Consider the following 11,620-nt stretch of genomic DNA (forward strand, 5'->3'; position numbering starts at 1 on the left):
TCATCCAGTGTGTCGAGCACATTTGCACATATGCTGCCATCATCATTTTCAAAGCATTTTCTTTCTACTTGAGCCCTTGGTATCAGCTCCTCATTTCCCCCCTCCCTCTCACTATCATGAACCCTTGATAAATTATAGATTATTATTTTCATATCTTACATTGTCCTCTGTCAACCTTCACCCACTTTTCTGTTCCTCATCCCCCTAAGAGGGAGTTATATGTCGATCCTTCTGGTCAATTCTCCCTTTACCCCGCCCCCACCTTCCCTTTATCCTCCTGGTATCTCTATTCGCATTGTTGGCCCTGAGGGGTTTATCTATCCTGGATTCCCTGTGTCTTGGGCTCTATCTGGAGCAGTGTGCGTGTTCTGGCCTAGTCCTGTTTGTAAGGTAGAATTGAGGTCATGATAGTGGGGAGGAGGAAGCACTAAAGAACTAAAGTTCTATGTTTCATCAGTGCTATACTGCACCCTAACTGGAACGTCTCTTCCTTGTGACCCTTCTGTAAGGGGACGTCCAATTGTCTAGAGATGGGCATTGAGTCTCTACTCCACACTCCCCCTCATTCACATTGATATGATTTTTGTTCTGGGTTTTTGATGCCTGGTACCTGATCCCATCGATAACTCATTATCACACAGGCTGGGTGCTTCTTCCATGTGAGCTTTGTTGCTTCTCAGCTAGATGGCTGCTTGTTTATCTTTAAGCCTTTAAAACTCCAGATGCTATATCTTTTGATAGCTGGCCACCATCAGCTTTCTTCACCATATTTGCTTATGCACCCATGTTGTCTTCAGTGATTGTGTTCGGAAGGTGAGCACCACAGAATGACGGGTTATTAAAACAAAGTTCTTGTGTTGAGGGAATACTTGAGTCGAGGTCCAATGTCCATCTGCTACCTTAATTCTTAACATATAAATATAAGTACATAGATCTATTTCCTATTGTTATATAAAAATATATTTACAGATGTACATGCCTGTATTTAGACCTCTATAATGTCCTTGACCTCCAAACTCTTTCCTCTACTTTCCTTTACTTTCCTCTTATCCCACTATCATGTTCAGCCTTCATTCAGGTTTAGCAATTCCTTGCTGTTACATTGCCCTTTATTAAGCCCCACTAAGCATCCTATGCCCTTCTCTCTATTGATTTTTAGTTCACTTGTTGCTCCCTTGTCCCTAGGCTTTCTCCCACCTTCCCTTCTCCTGTGTCCCCCTGGAAACGTCAGTCCCATTGTTTTCATCTCCAAATTGTTTATCCCCCTCCATCTTGTCTAGATAGACATGCAGAGACATTAATAAGTGCAAAAACCAGGCAAAGCCCCCCAAAAAACAAGAGAGGAAGACAAAACCAACAAAAAGAAAGCTAATGACAAAAAAGGAAAAGCCTATAAATAATTCCAGGTCTGGTTTTTGGCCTTTAGAATCTGATGGGGTGATGCATTCTGTACCCAAAGTCTATTTTTGGTATTCCCCAGGGACTACATCGCTTTGCTCCCCTAGCTGCTCTGTTGTATGCCCTTAGTGTTTTGCCCAAGTGTGATAGGGTCAAATCAGAGAGTGACGATACCGGGAGGGTAGAGGAAAGGTGGGGTAGAAAGGGGGAACCAATCACAAGGATCTGCATATAACCCCCTTTCTGAGGGACAGACAACAGAAAAGTGGATCAAGGGAGATGTCGGACATTGTAAGACATGACAAAATAATAAATGATCAAGGGTTCATGAGGGAGGGGTGAAGGGAGGGAAGGAAACAAATGAGCTGATACCAAGGGCTCAAGTAGAAATAAAATGTTTTGAGACTGATGATGGCAACAAATGTACAAATGTGCTTGACACAGTGGATATATATATGGATTGTGATGAGTTGTATAAATAAAAAAAGAAAAACCTCCTGCACTGTCGCCAGTGTTGTCCCACATAGCACCACAGTTTAATGCGGGACATGGTGTCCCATGGTAGGGCCAGCACTACGATCCTCCCTGTCATTGGCTGCTCAGCTGCCCTGACTCTCCATGCAACCTGGCTCTTGGGGAGCAATCAAAACCTGCACGCTCACTGCCAGCGAGTCGGTGCTAACTCCCAGCCACCCTCCGGAACAGGGAAGAACTGCCCCTGTGGGCTTCCCAGACTGGCGAAAGTCCAGGCTTTCTCCAGAGGACTGGCTGGTGTTTGTGAACTGCTGACGTGGACGTAAGCCACTCAATGCATAATCACTGCACCTCCAGGCTCCTGGTTCTTGGAGAAAGAGGGGGGCGCCATGTAAACCAGGTGGAGAGATTGACAATGAAGGCAGCCCAGAAGTTAGAGCTGATGAACTGATGGAGCCTGGGTCGTGAAGAATTACCAGTTGAGGTGGTGGGCATGAGCATTAAGACGTCTGTTAGCGCACAGAGGCCTGTAGGAGAGAACTACAGGGAAGTCGCCACAGGCAGCCAGGTCTCTTGGAATTTACAAACGGTTCTTGTATGCTGCCATCTTAGTCAAGACATGTGTTTCTGGAGGCAAGGTCTCTGGTTTGGGCCGGCAGTGTATGAGCTCTTTCCTGGGCCCCCTTTTCAGTGAGGGTGTGCACAGTGTTGTTCCAAGTGGGAATGAGAAAATTCAAAGTGGGGTTTGTAGCAAGGGCGTCTGGGATACTTAGCATAACTAGTTGGGCATGTGCCAAGCTCCTTTAGTGTTTGAACCCTGGGTTAGTGCTGGAGCTGCCTTTTGAGGCTGCCCAGTGGTCTCCAGTGCCCTTACTGTGCGGGCCTTACACCCGCTGAGCCCGAGCTTTGAGGAAGAAGTTTATGACCTGAAAAACAACTGAGGTGTTGACTTCATAGGTGTCTATTTACAATGTCACCCTGTCTATGGTGTCTGTTACGCTCCCCTCGAGGCATTGTTCCTGCATCCCGTGATGTCCCCAGGAGTGCCTGCTTCCTGGTCAGTTTCAGTTTTACAGCCATGATTTCCTCTAACTCAAACCTCACTCACATGAGGCTGGATCCATAGTCAAGCCCCCTCCGCCCGAGGGGCACGAATAACAGAAATGTGGGTGGAGGGAGACACGAAATAACAATAGTATATAAATGATCAAGGATTCACAAGGGGGCAGGGGAAGGGAGGGAGGGTGGGAAAAAAAAGAGGAGCTGATACCAAAGGCTCAAGCAAAAAGAAAATGTTTTGGAAATGTTGATGGCAACATGTGTACAAGTGTGCTTAATACCATTGAATGGTGGATTGTTATCAGATTTGTAAGAGCCCCCCCAATAAAATGATTAAAAACCCAAACTCACGGCCTTCAAGTCAATTCCTACTCACAGCAAGTCAGTAAGGTCAGGGTCGAACTGCCCTGTGAGTTTCCAAGACCGTAACTCTATACGGGAGTAGGAAGCGTCTTTCTCCCAAGGAAGGTCTGATGGTTTTGAACTGGTGATCTTGCAGCTAGCAGCCCAATGCGCAACCATTCTGCCAGCAGGGCTCCACATCCGCATGTCCACATGGACTATCTCCAACAATAGGAGTCCCTCGTTATTGCAAACTGTCCACTCATTTGGCTGCTGACCTAAAGCTTCTTGTCTAGCCAGCACCGCTCTGAGAGAAAGGCCTGGCAATCTCTGGTGATGTGCTTCCAGGAGATCACACATCCAGGACAGCCCCTGGCATACACTTCTCCCCTGACACTGGAGGCAGCACCTGGGACATCTCCAGCTCTTGCAGGGGGCAGGGCGCCCTTTCTGCTCGCTGGCCTCATGGCTTCACCTCACATACCAGGAAGGCACAGTTCACCTCGCCCCTTAATCCAAGCATGAAAAATCGGTGCTGCCCCCCCGCTGCTCCTCCCCCCCTCCCTGTACCCCAGCACCTGGGCCTCCTGCTGACTTCCAACCACTTAAGAGTGCCCACAGGAGGCAGGCCCACACCTTTTAGCAGCCTTCCCAAGTCCTCCCCAGCACTTTCTTTGTCCTCAGTGAAGCTGAGCATGCCCTCTCCCTCCACCACCGATGTTCAGGACTGGGACAGCTTAACTGTCACCCTGCTCCGGTCAAAGACCCGCTCTTAGTGCAGCTTCTCCTCAAGGCATACTTTAACTCTTTTTTAAAAATATTTTATTGGGGGCTCATACAACTCATCACACTCTATACCCTTTCACTTTCTAAAGAATGCAGTTATAATAGGACACGGCACACAGTGCAGACACTCTGGAAATCGCTTCCTGCAGTGATTGCCTCCTCTGGGGCTGGAGGAGTGCTTTCTGGCATAGTTCCCGGGTGGGGCTGCTGCTGCACCCTGGAGTGGGCCCCTATGCGCTCTGGCTTTGACCTGGCCTCCCGCACAGGCCTTTCTGTCACCCTGGAGGTTAGCGATCGTTGTTCGGAAAGTGGCACCATGGCAGTTTTGGTCTAGGAAGTAGGCACCTGACTCAGTCTAATTCCTTTGCTTTGCTTTTTAACTTCCTCGTGTGGTTTCAGTGAGAGTGCACAGAGCAAACGGGCTCCATAAAACCACTTCCCAGTCAGCCCACCTCCTGGGGACCTCGTGTGTGTCAGAGCATGGACTCCAGAGGGGTTTCGGGGGCAGAGGTCTAGGAAGAGACCACCAGGCTCTTCCTCGAAGGCGCCTCTGGGTGGACTCGAACTTCTAACCTGTCCAGTTAGCAGCTGAGCATGTCAACTGGTTGCACCTCTCGGAGACCCCCAGGACCGGGTACCGTCCTACCTACCGAGGAAGGCAACGCAGCCACGGAAATGACAGTCTGCAGTGTGTGTATACAGACTTGGGAAAACAACGGAAAACTTCAGGCTTCAAAACAATATCTTCATTTCATGGCGAAATAAGTCACCAGTGTGGGAAAAGTAAAACATGAATATTCAAAACAGTCTGTGTTCCTCTCTGGGTGGCCTGGCCCTGGACTCCAGTCTGTCCAAACTCACCGCCATTGCGTTGGTGCCGGCTCAAAGCAACCCCGGGACAGCGCACAACCGCCACGCCTGGTGGTTCCGGATTGCTGACCTTTCCGATGGCAGCCCAGCTCTTAACCACGAGGCCCAGGGCCCCTTCAGGGTGCCTTAGCTAGTTGCACTCCCAGGTCCTGCATGTACAGGCAGAGGGGTCTTCCTGGGCAGGCCCAGCCCCTGGTACCAGTGTCTTCAGGAGCTGTGTGAGCTCCTGCTCTGTCCTGAGGGTTGTTCAGGTTGGACTGTGACTTAGCACCCCATTGTGTGCTCCGTACTGGCTCCATTTTCTCAGCAGTGCAGTGAGGGGAACTGTGTTGCCTGAGGCTCGTCAAGGTCACAAAGATAGAATCGGTGGTACTGAGGTTTGAACTTTCGTGGCTTCCCCCCATTCTCTGGCCCAGGGAACCTGGGCAGTAAAGCAGCCTTCTGATCCAGTGGCTGCTGCCATGGTGATGGAACTGAGTGGGGTGAAGCTGTTAATTTAAAACTGACTAAGTTAATAGGCTTTGCTTAGGTTTGGGGAAATGTTTGTTAGCCAGCAGCCTTTGTCTCAGTGCAGTGAATGTGCTCCACAGGCTAGACAGAAGGGGAGTGGGTTTTATTAAGAGACAAAGGGGGCAGAGGGGGAGGGAAAGAGAGAAAACAAACATCTTTCATACCTTTGACATACCCTTAGGTCATCTACCCACGGGGATATACCAAAAGCCTAACCTAACCATTCTAACTTGTCTACTCCAAGGGCTCTATTTCTGTCTGGAAAAGTTTAAGGGACCCACGTGTAAACAGTGATGTTGTAAACACCAATGAGGTCAAAAGGAGGCAGGAATTTCAAACTAGTTTTCTCCCCGCCCCCTACTCAGGTCCACCATCCAAGCCTCTGTAAGTCTTTTAACTTTAACTCTTTCAATGAGCTTCTTTAACTCCAGCGAGTCTGGAGAGAGAAAAAATTACAAATTCAACACCGTTGGAGGTCTTTGCCCACGGAAGGAAGCAGGGCTGCACAGTGGCCAGCAGGGACCTCCTCGCAAGAGGCAGGTTTTCTGCAGTGGCCCCAGGGCTTGAGGACCAACTGCATTCTAAGTACTTTGGCCCTTCTCCTGGAACATTTCTGGAAGATTCTGTAGGTCCTCCTGATGACTCCCCACATCCTGGATCAGAGAGGGGAGTGTTCAGACTGGCCCATGCCTGCTCAAGGGATCAGCTTGAGAGCTGCCTCTTTACCAGATTGTACCCCAAAATTCATGTTTCCCCTAAAGGATGAGGTAGGCATGGGACAGCAGGTAAACTTGGGGGTCTGAGGCAAAGCGAAGAGGCAGGTGTCTCATCCACCACAGGCATCGCTGATAGAGCCCAACTCGGCTCCTTCTGAACCAGGAGGAAACTCCAAACAGAGCTCATTGGTCTGAGTAAGCTCTTCCTGAACAAGTCCCACATCTGTAGACAATCCCCAACTCTTCTCTCTCCTTTGGGCTTGGGCATGTTAGTTTTAAAGAGAAAGAAACTGGACTCTTGTTTGTGTGGTTCCCCCCCACCCACCCACCCCCACAATTTGTTCTGTCAACCATTCCAGACCAGCTTCTCCCTGTAACCTTAAACTGGCATTTTCCAAACCCACATGCTCTTGAATTGCCACAGTAGGACAGAACGGCACCCTTCCGCCTCGTACAGAGGGAAAGAAAAGACGGCGCAGGGTCCAATCACCACAGCCATACCCTGCTTTGAAAGGATCTACTTTGGCTTAACTGATAATTGTGTAGAGCCAGTCACCCCCTCCTGCACTCTTTTCAAAGCTTCTCATAAAAGAAAACCAATTACTCTCTCAGTTTGAAGTCTTTGGTATTTCCTGTCTAGTGCCAAGTTTTCTTGGTACAGTAATTTGGTTTACTAGCAAATATTTCTTAAAATATGTATCCCTTAGTTCCAGAATCTGTTAAGTAACTTTAAAAACAAGTTGTCCAATACGGAGCACTGTCTGACCGAAAGGGCATCAAATCATGGAGAGTGAGAAGTGAAATGAACGTGACTCTCTTTTGCAGAAGCAAAGATCCATCCTGGCAGCAACAGCAAAAGGTTAAGCACTAAGGGTGTGCAGCACAGCAGCCACGGGGGCAATGAAGTCCCCAGGGTACACCAAAAGTAGACTTTGGGGCCAGGCCATGGCACCCCATCAGACTCAACTGGAAAACACTACTAAAGGTCAACAAACAGACCTGGAACTATTTATAAGCGTTTTTTGTTGTTAGTTTTTTTTATGTTGTTGTTTTGGGGGGTTTTGGTTGTTGTTTTGTTTTGCTCTGTCTTGTTTTTGTGCGTATTATTGTCCCTGCATGTCTCTCTAGATAAGATAGGTCGGCTAAACAATCTGGAGAAAAAAACGTAACTAATGTTCTGGGAGAGAAATGGAAGAGGGGGAGGCAGGGGAAAGGAAGCGGGTTGCCAACAAACCCAGGGTAAAAGGAACAATCATTGGTAAGGCGGGTGTAGAATAACCAGTGGGACTTGATCAAGGGCAATCTAGCCAAGAAGAATTACTGAAACCCCAATGAAGGCTGAACATCATAGTGGGACAAGAGGAAAGTAAAAGGAAATAGAGGAAAGAACTAGGAGGCAAAGGACATTTATAGAGGTCTAAGTACAGGCAAGTACATATGTAAATATATTTATATATAATGATAGGGAAATCGATCTATGAACATATTTTACATGTTGAGTATTAAGGCAGCAGATGGATATTGGGCTTCTTCTCAAGTACTCCTATAACGCAAGAACACTCTGTTCTAATAACTGAGTGTTTTGTGATGCGCACCTTCTAGACACAATTGCTGAAGTCAAAATGGGTACATACGCAAATGTGGTGAAGAAAGCTGATGGTGCCCGGTTATCAAAAGATATCTCATCTGGCCTTCCGGGAGGCGCGCGGCCAGTCGGGCAGCTGGGCTGGTTTCACTCGGAATGAAAACAAACAGCGGCCGTGCCACATCCGGGCACTCGGGGGACGGCTGAGGGCGGACTGGCGGCGGCGGTGGCGTAGGATGGCACAAAAGAAATATCTTCAAGCAAAATTAACCCAGTTTTTAAGGGAAGATAAAATTCGACTTTGGAAACCTCCATATACAGATGAAAATAAAGAAGTTGGTGAAGCATTAAAGGACCTTGCTAAGAAATACTCTGACAAGCTAGAATGTTGTGAAAATGAGGTGCAAAAAATAATAGAAGAGATACGGTGCAAAGCCATTGAACGTGGGACAGGAAATGAAAATTTTAAAACAACAGGAATTGCTATAATTGAGGTATTTTTACCTCCAAGACTAAGAAAAGACGGGGAAAACTTGTTGGAGACCCGATTGCACATTACTGGCAGGGAACTGAGGTCCAAAATAGCTGAAACCTTTGGATTCCAAGAAAATTATATCAAAATTGTCATAAATAAGAAACAGCTTCAACTAGGGAAAACCCTGCAAGAGCAAGGAGTGACCCATAATGTGAAGGCTATGGTGCTTGAACTAAAGCAGTCTGAAGAGGATGCGAGAAAGAACTTTCAGGTAGAAGAAGAGCAAAATGAAGCTGAACTGAAAGAAAAAAAGACCCAGAGGACCAAGAGAGGACGGGAAATCCTGGCCGAGAGAGCTGAGATGGTGGTGGATCCGGAAACTACACCTTATTTAGACATAGCCAACCAGACAGGCACATCAATCAAGATCCCCCCCTCAGAGAGAATAGCCCTTATGTTAGCTATGGGATATCATGAGAAGGGCAGAGCTTTCCTGAAAAGAAAGGTATATGGAAGAGCGTTGCCATATCTGTTGGATGCCGACAAGTATTTCTGGTAGGAACGTTTGTACTTGGCTAACACCAGTTTTAAGGCAGATGGCCTAGATTTTATACTGTACCCTCCCTTCCCCTGTACTGTACCCAAGATAATGGTTAATATGAAATAGTGGTTATGACCAATTTAGGAATTGTTTGTAATTGATCTTCCTTCCCTGTAAAGAAAGGAATTTTATCAACATAGGTACTTACGTTTTTAATAGCAAGCATATAGGGTATTGCATCTTTTTGTGTGATGTGTGCCTGTTATTGCCTGAAGTGACAATTTAAAAATTCTCCATCAGCTTTTCAGTTATTGGTTTGGTGTAGAATTGATGATCATTCCCCAAATCTATTATTTTAATAGCGGATATAAAGGGTGGTAATCTTTTATTTCTTATGTATTTATTAGCTGTTTTTTCCTGCAGAGAAATACCTTCTTTCACCAGCACTTTGGTTATGCTGAGGTACAAGTTGCATACTAGAAACAGTATAAAATGCTTCTTTCCTTGTTTTCAAAATAAATGAAATAATTTCCTAACATTCTCCAAAAAAAAAAGTTAAAAGATATCTCATCTGGGGTCTTAAAGGTTTGAAGATAAACAAGCGACCATCTAGCTGAGAAGCAACAAAGCCCACATGGAAGAAGCACACCAGCCTCTGTGATCACACGGTATCGACAGAATCAGGTATCTAGCATCAAAAAACAAAAAATAATATCATTATGAATGAGGAGTGCTGAGTGGAGACCCACAGTCCATCAGTAGGCAACTGGACATTCCTTTACAGAAGGGTCACAAGAAAGAGACAAGCCAGTCTCTTACATACAACCTTTCTCTAGTTCTTTTATGCTTCCTCCACCCCACTTTCATGATCCCAATTCTACCTTACAAATCAGGCTAGACCAGTGCATGTACACTGGTGCAGATAAGAGCTGTCAACACAGGGAATCCAGAACAGATAAGTAATGGACAGGACCAATAATGAGAGCAGTGATACCAGGAGGGTAAGGGAAAGGTGGGGGGAGAAAGGAGGAACTGATCACAATGATCTACAGGAAAGTGGGTGAAGGGAGACATAAGTCAGTGTAAGACATGGTGGGAAAAAAAGTTCATGAGGAAGGGAGGGGTGTTAGGGGGGAAATGATCTAATACCAAGGACTCAAGTGAAAGCAAATGTTTTGAGAATGATGATGGCAACATATGTACAAATGTGCTTGACACATGGATGTATGGAGGTACACTGCGATAAGAGCTATATGATGCCCCCCCAATAAAACGATTTTTTTAAAAAGGTTTAACATACAAGTCCATGTGAAATTGTAACATCCATGAAAACATGAGATAAATAAGTTTCTCCTATAGATGTAAATGATAGTTGAGGTTGTTTGGAATGTTCTTTATGGATATACATTACGAAATCCTGAAAAAATGCACTGTAAATAGTTGATGAAGAGCTAGGAAGAAAGTCAAAGGGAAGAAAGGATAAAGTAATTCTTTATGTGGGTATGGCAGACTTTGAACTTTTGTTTCTAGTAAGCTAGGTTAAGGTCACTTTGATATATGGGATGGCAATTAACAACAAGGCTATATAAATGATCTATCATATTAAGAACATTTTAAGAGGAGGGGTAGGGTTGGGGGGCTGATAGCAATGATGAATGTGGAGAACGAATAACAGAATTGTAGGTAAAAGGACACATTGGATGGTGTAAGATAGGGCAAAAAATAATTACAATAATAATATACAATAATAAGGGTTCCTGGGGTGAGGAAGGGGGGGCATAAGGGGGAGCAAGCTGATATCTGAGTTCAAGAAGAAAATGTTTTGAAACTGATGTTGGCAGTAATTGTACAATTATGATGGATCTAATTGGAATATGGATTGTTATACTATCTGTAAGAGCTCCCAATAAAATGGTTAATAACCATAATAAAGAACGTTGTATCTCCTCAGGCTTTTCCCCTCATAGCAGAGTCTGAGAAGGAGACTTGAGCAGGGAGGTGACAGGGTACAGATATTACCTTCTACAAATGTCATCCTCCACCAATCCACCCCAGACAACTGGGGGTGTATCCTGAAGGCCCAACTCCCCATGGAAGGAAACTCCCATTGTCCATTGGTTCAAGAGACTCCAGGATTCCATTAAGCCAGAGACTTCACAGGAAGGGCAGGAGGCCACACCAGAAGAGCCTCCTGGTTATTGTAGGGGGAAGCTGGACGGTTTGACGGCTGGAGTGGCCAGGGTGACCCGCAACAGACCCAGAGCTAGCGCACACAACTGTCGGTTGGTTTGGACGGAGGTTGTCCAGGGCTGGCTCCTAAGTGGCCAGCTCCTGGGTGACCTGGTCTTGGCCCAAGCCTGGGTGCGTGGAGCCTGTAGTAGCACACCTGAGACGCAAAAAGCCCACCGCCAAACCGTTAGCAGCGTGCAAGATCGTTTTTTCCATGTGTTAAAGCAGCGGTGTCCTCGAATTCCGCGCATTTCGTACGTTAGTAGGTCTGAATCGCTCCGAATCCTGGTGGCGTAGTGGATACGTGCTAGGGTGCTCATCGCAAACCACCTGCCGACCTGGGAGAAAGACGCGGGCATTCTACTGCTGTAGCGTTCCGTCTCGGAAACGCCCGGGGGCAGATTGCTCTGTCTCAGTGTCACGTGAGTCAGAGCTGGCTCGGTGGCAGTGAGCACGGTCCCTCGCCCGCCCCATACAAAGCCCATTGTGCCATAAGCCGCACCGAGGTGACCCCTCCATCAAGGCCCGGGGCCGGACTGGGTGTTCCGGGGGGAGTGGGGGAAAGGCTGGTCGGGCCCGGGCGTCGGGATGGAGGTTCAGAGACCGGGGTGCCGGGGCGCGGGTGTAGGAGACAG

The sequence above is a fragment of the Tenrec ecaudatus genome, chromosome 2, assembly GCF_050624435.1.
Source record: "Tenrec ecaudatus isolate mTenEca1 chromosome 2, mTenEca1.hap1, whole genome shotgun sequence".
Lineage (NCBI taxonomy): Eukaryota > Metazoa > Chordata > Mammalia > Afrosoricida > Tenrecidae > Tenrec > Tenrec ecaudatus.